This window comes from Choloepus didactylus, chromosome 4 (assembly GCF_015220235.1).
Source record: "Choloepus didactylus isolate mChoDid1 chromosome 4, mChoDid1.pri, whole genome shotgun sequence".
Taxonomy (NCBI): domain Eukaryota; kingdom Metazoa; phylum Chordata; class Mammalia; order Pilosa; family Megalonychidae; genus Choloepus; species Choloepus didactylus.
The window spans coordinates 43,015,017-43,028,810 of NC_051310.1; the positions used below are offsets into that span (position 1 = coordinate 43,015,017).

General features: G+C 37.6%; 1 protein-coding gene and 1 long non-coding RNA gene across 3 annotated transcripts in view; both read right to left on the reverse strand.

Annotated features, from left to right (window-relative positions):
* Window positions 1–13,794, reverse strand: part of RAD51B (RAD51 paralog B) — a 781,261-nt gene that overhangs the window by 489,462 nt on the left and 278,005 nt on the right. The window lies entirely within an intron of this gene.
* LOC119531315 overlaps window positions 1–13,794 on the reverse strand; it is a 47,983-nt gene that overhangs the window by 29,529 nt on the left and 4,660 nt on the right. The window lies entirely within an intron of this gene.

A 13,794-nucleotide genomic window follows, 5' to 3' on the forward strand; every position in this document is an offset into this window, starting at 1 on the left:
AGATGAATGGTGGTAATTTTGTCTAATTTGCAACATTATGAATCCCAAGCTCTTCTGATAAGGCCTCCAGGTTTCCTAGGTGTTCTGGTTTGCTAATGCTGCTGTTAAGCAAAATACCAGAAATAGATTGGCTTTTATAAAGGGGGTTTATTTAGTTACAAAGTTACAGTCTTAAGGCCATAAAATATCCAAAGTAAGGTATCAACAACAGGGTACCTTCACTGAAGAATGGCCAATGGTGTCCAAAAACCTCTGTTAGCTGGGAAGGCACGTGGCTGGTGTCTGCTTTCTCCGAGGTTGCATTTCAAAATGGCGTTCTCCAAAATGTTGCTCTTGGGGCATTTTGTCCTCTCTTAGCTGCAGCTTCTCATCAAAACGCCACTCTCAGTTGCTCTCCAAAATTTCACTCTTTAGCTGCTCTGAGGGCCTTCTGTCTGTGAACTTCTTTATAGAACTCCAGTGATCCAATTAACACCCACCCTGAATGGGCAGGGTAACACCTCCATGGAAATTATCCAATCAAACATTTCACTCACAGTTGATTGAGTCACATCTCCATGTAAACACTGAATCAAAGGATTCCAATCTAATCAACACTAATACATCTGCCCCCACAAGACTGCATTAAAGAATATGGCTTTTTTTCTGGGGGACATAATATATCCAAACTGGCACACTAGGTGTAGATGGTTGCAGAGAAAATTTTGAAAAAAATGAAACAGCTTATTCTTTCTCCCTAAAGGAATAATGGTTTAGGAATTTCATTCCCCCGACTAGCATAACCTTCCTCTAGGGGACTTTCAAAACAATTTACTTTTTGTATATGAGTGGTATCTGTGTCTGCCTGAAACTGTACACAAGGGAAATCCATTATTTAACTCTCTTTGATGTTAATTTTGTATTAAATACAGTTATATAAATAAACTATCTTCCCAACATTCCTGTTATAGGCTTAAGAAGGCAAATAATCCTATCTGATCTAAAATCAAAAGTCTAATCTTTCCTGGGTCAGATAAGAGTTGTGTGATTAATCCTCTTCCAGTGGTATGAAAGGCCCAGGAATACTTCTCTGTAAAACTTTTCTAATTTTTTTTTTTATCTAAAGTCCACTAAAAATAAACAAAATACATTATCAAACAGTTAGTGGTCACATTAGTAAGGCAAAACAAACCCTAATGTATGGTGATCCACTTGTATCTCACCTCAAAAAAAAATTTTCTTAGAAACAGCATCATCAGCATCAGTTATATTCCAGAATGAAGCTTTAATAAATAAACTTTAGGAAAATGCTTTTAATATTTACTCAGAGGTCTCCAAAGCATTCCTTTTTCCCATTGCTTACTACAGCTCTATAGTGACTTAGAAGGAGAGGATCATTAATCCATCAATAGGTTCCCTTGAGCAGTCTCCATGTGTGGAGCAGCCCAGGTTGAGGGGCTATGGGGTGACCAGAAACTCTTAAACCACAGTCCTCTTCCATACTAGTGTTTTCTATTTAGATTGTTGGACAATAAGACAGTACTCTGGGTTTCATTATCTTTTACTATGCACTCAATTGAAGACTGCATGATTTAAACCCAACTTCTAGTTGAAAAATTTCACAAAATTATCCATTGAAATGTCATCCAAATATAGCTGGAAGACTGAATGAATGTTGGCAGAAGTGCTGATTGTAAGTGGTGTTTTACACTCAAATGCATCCAAATGGGGGAAAAAAGATTGGTGTTTGTAGTAAAAAATAAAAACAAACACTAAAAGATTTTAAAATAAGGGAATGTGTAAGGAGAGGAAAATAAGCACGTGTTGAAAAGTAAGTCTTAGTATTTTCCACATTTACTTCTGTTGAAGGAAATATTCAAAGCTAAATACAGGAATAATACCATATGTAATTCTAAAACCCTAACACATGTTGTGATATAAGGTAGTTTTTCTCCTCACTGAATTATTACTTAACAGCATTTAACAACATATTACTGAGTACCTACTAGATGCCAGGCAGTGTGCTAGAAGATACATCAATAAACAAAAAGGACATAGTTCTTGCTTTCAGAGATCTTGGAGGAAGCCAAGAAATGATAAAGGGTGCCAAGCACCACGGTGATTGGATAATAAGAAAGAGACCACAAGTATACCTAGCCTATGGAATAGGCCCACTTGAGGAAGTAAAGTTTAGGTTAAGACCAGAAGGCTAAGTAGGAATTAGACAATGAGGGATGATGAACATAGCAGGGGAACAGTATGTGCAAAAGCTCAGAGGCAAGCCAGCACTGAAAGAAACAGCAAGACATTAAATTCAATAAGGCTAGGGGATGGATAAGAACAGTAGTGTAAGATAAAGCTGAAGAAGTCAGTAGGGCTTGATCAAGAAGGGCTCTACCCTGAAGACAATAAGAAGTCACTGAAATATTTAGGAAGGCAAATAACATTATCAGCTTTGCATTTTTTAGAAGATGACTTTGTCTCCAGTGTGAATATGTAACAGCATGGTACAGAAGTGAATGATACGAGGCTATTACTGCAATCCTGTGAGAGATAATAGTGTCCGGGACTGGCATGGTGGCAGCCAAAGAAGAAAAGACTCATAAAAAAATTTAGGAAATATTTAAAGAGGTAGAATTATCAGAACTGAGCTTATGCAATACAAGGAAGGAAGAAGAAGGAGACAAGGGCATTTCCCAGGTTTTTGACTTGAGTCACTGGGAAACAAAGACACTGGAGGGAAAACAGGCTTGGAGAGGGTAGTGATGAGATTAGAACTGGGACTAAAATTTGAAATACTTGGGAAGCCATACTGAAGTGGATTCCAAAATAAGTAGAAAGTGAAAAATGGTGAATGGTTGTGGTGGGGAAGAGAAAAATAAAGTGCTGAATGGAAGGAAATATGTAGGTGAAGTAGAACAATTTTTCAAGATGGGATTCACTTGATAAGTGACACTTGATAAAGTTAGCAGACAGTAGAAAGGGAGGTAATAATACAAGGACTTTTCTTTTGAGTAATTACTAGGTACCAGCCACAATGCTCAGCACTTTAAAAATATTTATTTTCATCTTCACAACAACCCTATGACATAAGTGTTATCATTCCCAATTAGCACATGAGGAAACTGAGGCTGAGAGACATTATATAACTTGACCAAGATTTCATAGCAAGACCTCATGTTTGAATCCAAGCATGTTGGATTATAAAATCCAAGCTTATAATCACTAAGCTACATACAGGGTTTAGGAGACAAACAGGATTCAAGTGATATCGAGACTCCTCTAAGGTAGAAAAAGACAGGACCCAGAACTTTACGAAAGGAAAGAAAACATTATCCTTTACAACAGAAGGGAAACAGGAAAATAACCATGTGGGAAGGTTTGTAGTTTTTATGTCAGATGAAATAGTCAACTGCTGAGAATAGGACAAAATTGATGAGTAAGAAGACATTTGGGTACAGTGGAAAATAATTGAAATTGTCACTCATTCAATGAAAAAATATTTTTTGAGTGCTTACTATTTGCTAGGTACTATTCTAGGCACTAGGATTGTGGTAATGAAAAAGGAAGATAGGTTTCCTGCTGCCATGATCATTAAATTTTTATGGGAAAACACATAAAATAAGCAAGTAAACAAGATAATTTCTCATGTGATACTGCAATGCAGGAGATTAAACAGGGTATTGGGTCAGAATATGTTTGGCAGTAACTACCTTAGATGAGGTTCTCTGCAGAAGGCTTATCAGAGGCAACAGACACTTGAGCTGAGATTAGAAAGAGAAGCATGTCTTCATGGAGAATGGGGAAGAGGGTTTTTTGTTTTTTTTTGTTTTTCATTTTTATTGAGATTGTTCAGATACCATACAATTATCCAAAGATCCAAAGTGTACAATCACTTGCCCCTGGGTACCCTCATACAGCTGTGCATCCATCACCACACTTAATTTTTGTTCAAATTTTAGAAACTTTTCATTACTCCAGACAAGAAATAAAGTGAAAGATGAAAAAAGAAAAAAAGAAAAGGAAACTCTAAACCTCCCCTATCCCTAACCAACCCCCCTCAATTGTTGACTCCTAGCATTGATACAGTACGTTTGTTACTGTTTATGAAAAAATGTTGAAATACTACTAACTGTAGTATACAGTTTGTAATAGGTATATAGTTCTTCCCTATATGCCCCTCTATTATTAACTTCTAATTGTATTGTCATACATTTGTTCTGGTTCATGAAGTGATTTCTAGTATTTGTACAGTTGATCATGGACATTGCCCACCATAGGATTCAGTTTTATACATTTCCATCTTTTGACCTCCAACTTTCCTTCTGGTGATATATATGACTCTGAGCTTCCCCTTTCTACCTCATTCACACACCATTCGGCGCTGTTAGTTATTCTCACATCTTGCTACCAACACCCCTGTTCATTTCCAAACATTTAAGTTCATCCTAATTGAACATTCTGCTCATACTAAGCAAGAGCATCTACATTTCTTCCACAAGGCAGGAGGGAGAGTCAAAGAAGGTAGAGAGGCAAAAGGAAGAGGAAACAAAAAAAAAAAATGACAGCTAGGAAGCAGCAAAAGGAAAAATAACCTTAAATCAAAGTAGAATAAAGAATCAGGCAATACCACCAATGTCAAGTGTCTAACATGCCTCCCCTATCCCCCCCTCTTATCTGCATTCACCTTGGTATATCACCTTTGTTACATTAAAGGAAGCATAATACAATGATTCTATTAGTTACAGTCTCTAGTTTATGCTGATTGCATCCCTCCCCCAATGCCTCCCCATTTTTAACACCTTGTAAGGTTGACATTCGCTTGTTCTCCCTCGTAAAAGAACATACTTGTACATTTTATCACAATTGTTGAATACTCTAGATTTCACCAAGTTACACAGTCCCAGTCATTATCTTTCCTCCTTTCTTGTGGTGTCTCACATGCTCCCCATCTTTCTCTCCCAACCGTATTCATACTTACCTTTGTTCAGTGTACTTATATTGCTACCATCTCCCAAAATTGTGTTCCAAACCACACACTCCTGTCTTCTATCACCCTGTAGTGCTCCCTTTAGTATTTCCTGTATGGCAGGTGTCTCGTTCACAAAGTCTCTCATTGTCTGTTTGTCAGAAAATATTTTGAGCTCTCCCTCATATTTGAAGGACAGCTTTGCTGCATACAGGATTCTTGGTTGGTGGTTTTTCTCTTTCAGTATCTTAAATATATCACACCACTTCCTTCTTGCCTCCATGGTTTCTGCTGAGAGATCCGCACATAGTCTTATTAAGCTTCCTTGGTATGTAATGGATTGCTTTTCTCTTGCTGCTTTCAGGATTCTCTCTTTGTCTTTGACATTTGATAATCTGATTATTAAGTGTCTTGGCATAGGCCTATTCATATCTCTTCTGTTTGGAGTACGCTGTGCTTCTTGGATCTGTAATTTTATGTCTTTCATAAGAGATGGGAAATTTTCATTGATTATTTCCTCTATTATTGCTTCTGCCCCCTTTCCCTTCACTTCTCCTTCTGGGACACCAATGATACGTACATTATTGTACTTTGTTTCATCCTTGAGTTCCCGGAGACGTTGCTCATATTTTTTCATTCTTTCCTCCATCTGCTCCTTTGCATGTAGGCTTTCAGGTGTTTTGTTCTCCAGTTCCTGGGTGTTTTCTTCTGCCTCTTGAGATCTGCTGCTGTATGTTTCCATTGTGTCTTTCATCTCTTGTGTTGTGCCTTTCATTTCCATAGATTCTACTAGTAGGTTTTTTGAACTTTTGATTTCTGCCGTATACATGTCCAGTGCTTCCTTTACAGCCTCTATCTCTTTTGCGATATCTTCTCTAAACTTTTTGAATTGATTTAGCATTAGTTGTTTAAATTCCTGTATCTCAGTTGAAGTGTACGTTTGTTCCTTTGACTGGGCCATAACTTTGTTTTTCTTAGTGTAGGTTGTAATTTTCTGTTGTCTAGGCATGGTTTCCTTGGTTATCCAAATCAGGTTTTCCCAGACCAGAACAGGCTCAGGTCCCAGAGGGAAGAAATATTCAGTATCTGGTTTCCCTGTGGGTGTGTCTTAGAAAATTGCTCCACCCTTTGATGCCTCGGGTCACTGTGCTTTTCTGCCCAGCAGGTGACGCCTGTTAGCCTATAATTCTTGACTGGTGTGAGGCAGTATGGCCGTGTTCCCCCAGGCTCTGGGGTCTGGTTCTGAATGGAAAGGGCCCCACCCCTTTCCTCCTAGAGAAGACAGACCCCCCAGTTGGAGGTCATTAGCATTTCAATGGTCTTGCTCTCTGCTTGTGCTGTCTCCGCCCTTCCCAGAGTCACAGCCCTGGAAACTTAAAATGACTGGGGCTTTCTCCACTGAGCCAAAACAGAAACAGATAGTCCCCTTCAGACCCAGTCAAGGCGACCCTCCGGCTCTCCCAGGTCAGTCATCACCCAAAGCCTCTGTCTGTTTTTTGGGGCTGCGTACCTGTAGTGAGCAGTTCACACTCGCTACTTAAAACCCCAGTTGGAGCTCAGCTGAGCCGTATTCGCTTGCTGGGAGAGAGCTTCTCTCTGGCACCACGAGGCTCCACAGCTCGGGCTACGGGGGAGGGGGTCTCCCGACCTGGTTCCGCAGGTTTTACTTACAGATTTTATGCTGTGTTCTCGGGCATTCCTCCCAATTCAGGTTGGTGTATGATGAATGGATGGTCTTGTTTGTCCCCCCGCAGTTATTCTGGATTATTTACTAGTTGTTTCTGGTTTTTTGTAGTTGTTCCAGAGGGACTACTTAGCTTCCACTCCTCTCTATGCCGCCATCTTGCCCGAGTCCGGGAAGAGGGTTTTTTAAGGAATAAAACAAGATTGCTGGGTAATGATGAGAGGCCAGCTGAGGTGGTGCCTATATATTTATAGTGGCACTAATGGGCTTCATTCTATAATTTTCTCCAACTGAACTCAGCAGCTTGGAGCAATCGCAGAGAAAGCTCAGAGTCACCCACAGTTGGGGATTTATCAGGCAAGTATGACTAAATAATGGAACAAGAGAGTTTAGTATGTTGACAAGAGAAAAGTTAGAGGTATGGTCCATGAAATCCAAACTAAAGAAGAAAGAAAATGAGGAACTTGACCCATATGAATTTCAAAGACCCCATAAAGTCAAAGATTTGGTATATAAACTGGAGAGATAAAGAAGGTATGGCCAGAGAGGAAAACATCTGAATTTCTGAGGAGAGTTAAAAATGGATAGAAAAAAGGAATGACATTTTGAGGCATGCAACTAGGTGAATGAACCTAGAGGACAGAATATGGAGTGAAATAAGCCAGAAAAAAAAGACAAATACTTTAATGACTCACCAATAAGGACTAACTATAACATGAAAACTCTTAAGAACTGAATTCAAGAACATAGGTTATCAGGAAGGCTTATCGTAAAGGTTCCTAGATTGTAAGTTCTTACAGCTGTCACATCTATTCCTGAGTTGTTATGATTATTTCCAAATTCAGAGATGCTAAGCTCTTTGTTGATGACCTGGTCATTCCCTGGAACTTCAGGTATCTGCATGACACCTGAGAATCAGACCTAGAGTTCTGCAGCTATGAAAGTCAGCATTACCCCATACAGCAACTGTTAAAAAAAAGCTGAAAAAGAGATCAGATTTCAATTAGAGATATGAATGAACGTGATCTGGTTAGGATTTGCAAAGCCCCCTCCAGGGACTGGGGGAAAATGTGGAAATAGTAAACTTCCCCACCTGGGGAATTCCTGATATTCTCACAAGCTCTGGGGACTACCAATTTAATAGGTCAAACCCTTGATCTTGGGGCTTGCCCTTATGAAACTTATTCCTGCAAAGGAGAAACTAAGCCTACCTATAATTGTGCCTAAGAGTCACCCCACAAGAACCTATTTTGTTACTCAGATGTGGTCTCTCTTTCTAAACCAATTCTGCAGGTAAACTCACTGACCTCCACCCTACATGGGACATAGCTCCCAGGGATATAAATCCTCCTGGCAATGTGGGACATGACTCCCAGGGATGAGCCTGGCCCTGGCATCATGGGATTGAGAAAGCCTTCTTGGACCAAAAGGGAGAAGAGAAGTGAAACTAAATAAAGTTTCAGTGGCCAAGAGATTTCAAATGGAGGCAAGAGGTCATTATGTAGATATCCCTTTTAGTTTTTAGTGTATTACAATAGCTAGAAGGAAATACCTGAAACTGTTGAACTGTAATCCAGCAGCCTTGATTCCTTAAGATGATTGTGTAACTATATGGCTTTTACGGTGAGACTGTGTGACTATGAAAATTCTGTGACCGACATTCCCTTTATCCTGTGGATGGGCAGATGAGTAAGAAAATAAAGACAAAAAAATAAATAAATAATAGAGGGGAATAAGGGGTATGAGATGTTTGGGGTGTTCATTTTTATTTTTATTTTTATTCTTACTTTTTTGGGGGGAATAACAAAAATGTTCAAATATTGATTGTGATGAATGCACAACTATATGATGATACAGTGAACCATTTATTGTACACTGTGGATGATTATCTGGTATGTGAATATACCTCAGTAAAACTGCATTTAAAACAAACAAACAAAAAAAACCTATGGCCTTAAAACAAGGGCCACAAAAAGAGAGATCTGACTCTTACTCCTATGGGTGGCCCATCACAGAAGTGAGTCTGAAACTAATGGCAATTAACCCAACAACTCAATGTTTTAATAGACTTAAAACATGTGCCAATCCCCTTCTCAAGAATGGTTTCCAAATAATAAAATAAGTATTTTTTTGAAAAAAAAAATGTATAGAAAAATGGCATGGGAGAAAAGGGTCTCAAAGATGTGACTAAAAAGAAAACAAAAACAGAGAAACAAAGGTGCCAGAAGCAGGATAATGGGAGAAATGGAGGTAAAGAGAAGATGGAGAGGGAAGCAGAAGGGAGAGCAGGAACAATTGTCAATGACAGCACAGCTAAGAAATAAAAGCCAGTTTAGCTGGATAGCAAAAGCATCCTCAAAGAAGCAGTGTTTTACATCTGGTGAAGAAATGATGGTGTAGGCGGAAGTGGGAGGGAGGACTTAGGAGAACAATGCCCCTGTGATAGTGAAGGTTTGAGAAAACAACTAGCATCCTTGCAGAAGAACTGCAAGGGAAATAGCATTTCAAAGGTAAGTCAGGCCTCAAGTCAATAAGGAAAGCTTCATGAAACTAGCTTACAAATGTCGAAATTTCAGATACTTCTGCCATCACTGACATATGATCCTTGCATGAAGAAACCATTTCTTAGGGTGTGATGTTCTCCATCTATGCTTCCCTTTTGCCCTGATTTCTCTAATGTGACATTAACTTGGTTGAGAAGAAATCCAGGAGAACCACTGGTCTGGAATAAACATCCTTCCAGACAAATAAAAAATAATTTATATGTGAAAAAAAAAGCGAAACTGCCATGTTGACATCAGAACAGCAAAGCAGTTTATTTAGAGAGTCATTTGAACAAGGCAGACACAGTTTAAGGACCCAGGGGAGTTTTCAGTTTCTACCATCTGGCTATTTTCCCAGGTCCTCTGCAGAGATTTCCATGCATCATAAAGCTCTCTGTGAATCCACTTAAAAAGGACAGGCCTAACACTACTTTTTATTTGCTTCAATATCCCTTGCAATAAAAGGTACTATATCGAAAGGATGAAATAAATATTTGGTCATAAAAATCATGCTGCAAAAATACCTTTATTCATGTGGAAAGGCGTTCTCTTTTCATTGTTGAATACAAGACATAGGTTATAAAATAAGATACATTTTGCAAACTGTATTGTTACATACGAACATAGAAAAAGATGTATATCAAAAATGTTAATGGTAGGTAGTGTAATTATAGGTAATCTTTCTTTTAATTCTCTGTATTCTCTGACTTTTTTCCTTAAAGGAAATGCATTTCTAATGTAACTTTTAAAAGAAATTTTAAATGATTTTCTAAAAGATATTGACAGTTCAAACATTAAGAAAAGAAAAAAGAAAAAGAAAAACAGGGTTGGGGCCAGGCTCATCAACTTGTTTACATCTAAGCTGGTAATTTAAACATATTCCATGAATGATCTCAAACAACTCAAATTTTCTGTTTTTTTAGAATGAAAAAAAAATCAAATACATTATCAGTCACCTAACAAATAGTTCAACACTTGAAATTAAAAATAATTGCTGCAGCAGAGATGGCTAATTGCACCCCAGGCCCACTTTCCCCTTCTTTCCAACAAAAAGAACCTCAATTCTTAGCTGTGTACATGTATGTCCCCCAAAAAGACAACATTTCCCAATCGTTCTAGCTGTTAGTTGTGGCCACATCTCTCAATTTTATCAAAGAAGAATTACTATGTGCAACTTCCACAGAAGTGTACTTAATGGGCAAGAGAATGCTTTTCTTGCTCCCCTCTCCATCCTGCTAGTTGTAACAAGGCAATGTGCAAAGGATGAGGAAACAAGAAAGAAGTCCCTTTTTTATCATATGCAGACAAGCTAATCCTGATACAATTACTTTCTAAATTATTTTCCTTTCCAACATGTCTTATATTCAGTCCCATGTCATCAGCCGTTATAAAAAGAATAAGTAACTGAACCTGGTAAATAATTAAAGGTACCAAATCCGATGATCTTTTCTCTACCTTCTTCTTGCTTAAATTCTCTATGGAACCTGCCACCATCAACCATCCCTCCATTGAATCAACACTTTGTAGGTTTTACTCCTATCTCTTTGCTGGCTCCTTTGCAGTTCCCTTGCAAGCCTCCTTTACAATCTAGCAGTCAATTTCTCTAAGCCATTTTGACCTGGATTAAGTTTTTTTGTATATGTTTAAAGGTTGTTTTCTATGATCAAAATTTCCATGAAGCATTCATTCACTCAATTATTACTGAATGCCTGATAACTAACCACTTATGGAAAGCTTACTATATGCCAGCAAACTTTACATACTTTATCTCTAATCCTTTTAGAAACCCCAGAAGCTAGACATTATTATTTTCATTTCAGAGAGGAAAGACCTGAGGTCTTTCAAAGAATAATTATCCAGCTGTTAAGCGGAAGAGTCAGACTTCCAACCCAGGCTTACTGACTCCAAAATTCATTATCCATTACATCTCATGGCACACTAATCCCTGTCTTGAGGAGTTTACAGTGTCTTAGACAATCTAGACAAAAAGTTAAATAATGCAAAAGTTTAATAATAGTGCATGACAAAACACAAAAGAAATAACTATTACTAGGAGTTCCTAGAAGTTCAAGAGATTGTAATCAAGAGATCTTGAGATCAAGAGATCATAGAGTGCTTCAATTTTCCCCATAAAAATAGAGAGAATTATTTTTAAACCAAATCCTCGCTGAAACCCATCTACACAAAGTAGATAAAGAGGTAAGAGATATTAGAGCCCTGTAATAAAAGTAAAACTTAACAGAACTTGTTTTGACATTTAAATTAGTACCTTTAAAAAGTCACTTAAAAAAAGTATTTTCTTTCTCTAAGGTATGCCACAGGTGATTTGTTTCATCACATCTTAATCTTTAGGGGGAAAAAAATTACACAGAAGCTTAGGTTTTCTAAATTGTCTACTCAAGTTAATCAGTCATTGCCTAAGAAGAGACAGGGGAACATGGTTAAAATCATTTTCTAGAGGTGTGTGAAATTAGATTATCTGCTTGTATTTGAAGATAATTTGAAAAGGTCTGAGTAATTTCTTTGCAAACTAAAAAGAGTTATAAATGGTCATATAAAATTTTAACAAGGCACAGGTTAGAAAGGAATGTGGGACACACATGACTCAGACTCAATTTTGGAACAATATACCCTCAATTTTCTTAAAGTAACAACTAGCTAGTTAACTTCTAAGCAGCTTTTAAAATAAGTAAGCCTGGAATTAAAATTTATATTTTTAATGTAGGATACTTTTGTAAAAATCTTCCATGGAAATCTATTAAAGCTTATATATAAAATATAGAGGGGGAAAGGAATCCAGTGCTGATTTATTAAAAAAAAAAAAAATCAGTTTGTATATATCCTATTGGTTGTTAAAGGAAAATACTGAATTTCTAAAACAAAAAACATTTAATTTGATCCTGCATTTTAAATTCAACAAAGAATTAGAGGCATTAACTAGAATTTGGTTTTCTGACTTTAAAATAGAGTTTATTACACCACAATTACATGGAACTTTGAATAGGAAGTGAGATATGGTAGGTTTGTATAGGTTAGAGTGAAATAGTGACACATCCCAAGGTAATTTGGGCAGAGAATAAAAATATATATGCAGGCCCCCCCTGAGGGGCTGGGGAAAAATGCAGAAGTGTTGGACTTCCTCACCTGGATTGTTGCTGATGTTCTCACAAACATTGAGAACTGATGGCTTGGTATGCCAAGCCCTCTATCTTGGGGCTTGCCTTTATGAAGCTTGTTACTGCAAAGGAGAGGCTAAACCTGCTTATAATTGTGCCTAAGAGTCTTCCCCCGAGTGCCTCTTTGTTGCTCAGATGTGGTCCTCTCTCTCTAGCTAATCCAACTTGCAGGTGAACTCACTGCCCTCCCCCCGACATGGGATCTGACTCCCAGGGGTGTAAATCTCCCTGGCAACACAGAATATGACTCCTGGGGATGAATCTGGACCTGGCATCGTGGGATTGAGAACATCTTCTTGACCAAAAGGGGGATGCAAAATGAAACAAAGTTTCAGTGGCTGAGAGATTTCAAATGGAGTCGCAAGTTCACGCTGGTGGACATTCTTACGCACTATACAGACAATACATTTTAGGTTTTAAGGTATTGGAATAGCTAGAAGTAAATACCTGAAACTATCAAACTCCAACCCAGTAGCCTTGACTCTTGAAGATGATTGCATAACAATGTAGCTTACAAGGGGTGACAGTCTGATTGAGAAAACCTTGTGGATCGCACTTCCTTTATCCAGTGTATGGATGGATGAGAGGAAAAATGGAAACAAAAACTAAATGAAAAATAGGGTGGGACTGGAGGGATGATTTGGGTGTTCTTTTTTACTTTTATTTTTTATTCTTATTCTGATTCTTTCTGGTGTAAGGAAAATGTTCAAAAATAGATTGGGGTGATGGATGCACAACTATATGGTGGTACTATGAACAGTTGATTGTACACCATGGCTGATTGTATGGTATATGAATATATTTCAATAAAACTGAATTTAACTTAAAAAATAAGAGTTTATTTTGGCAAAAATTTTAAATGATTTTGTATTTCATTATAAATTTAAAATATGCTCAGCACTGGAATCTTGGAAAACGATTAAAAAATAAAGAAAAGAACAAAGCCATGTTCTCACCATCTCTAAACACTAATATATACTCCTTTATTAGCATATATCTAAAACATTTTGATCATGCTATATAAATATTAGATACGCAGCATTCTTTTTTTTCTTTCCTTTTTTTACCCCACTTAACCTAATGCCACTTTTCCATGTTGTTATAATGCTCTCAGAGAAGTCATTTTTAATTCCAGAAAACATTTCTGAGTTTATTTAACCACAGTTCACTTCAAACAATTAGGTTGCTTGCAACTTTTTCTTATTATTAATAATGCTATGATGAACATCTTTGAGCTTTTTTCAGTTCACAGATTATTTCCTTAGCAGAGATTCCAGAAGTGAAATTATTAGCCAAAGTCATACAGTCAGTTAACAGCAGAGCTAGTACTTGTGCCTGGGTAAAGAGATGTACTAGAGTTGGCTTGTACCGGTTCACAAGTGTCAATCCGTTAAGTTTTCAGGCATTTTCTAAGCAAGTTGTTAAACACAGCCATCATTAAAA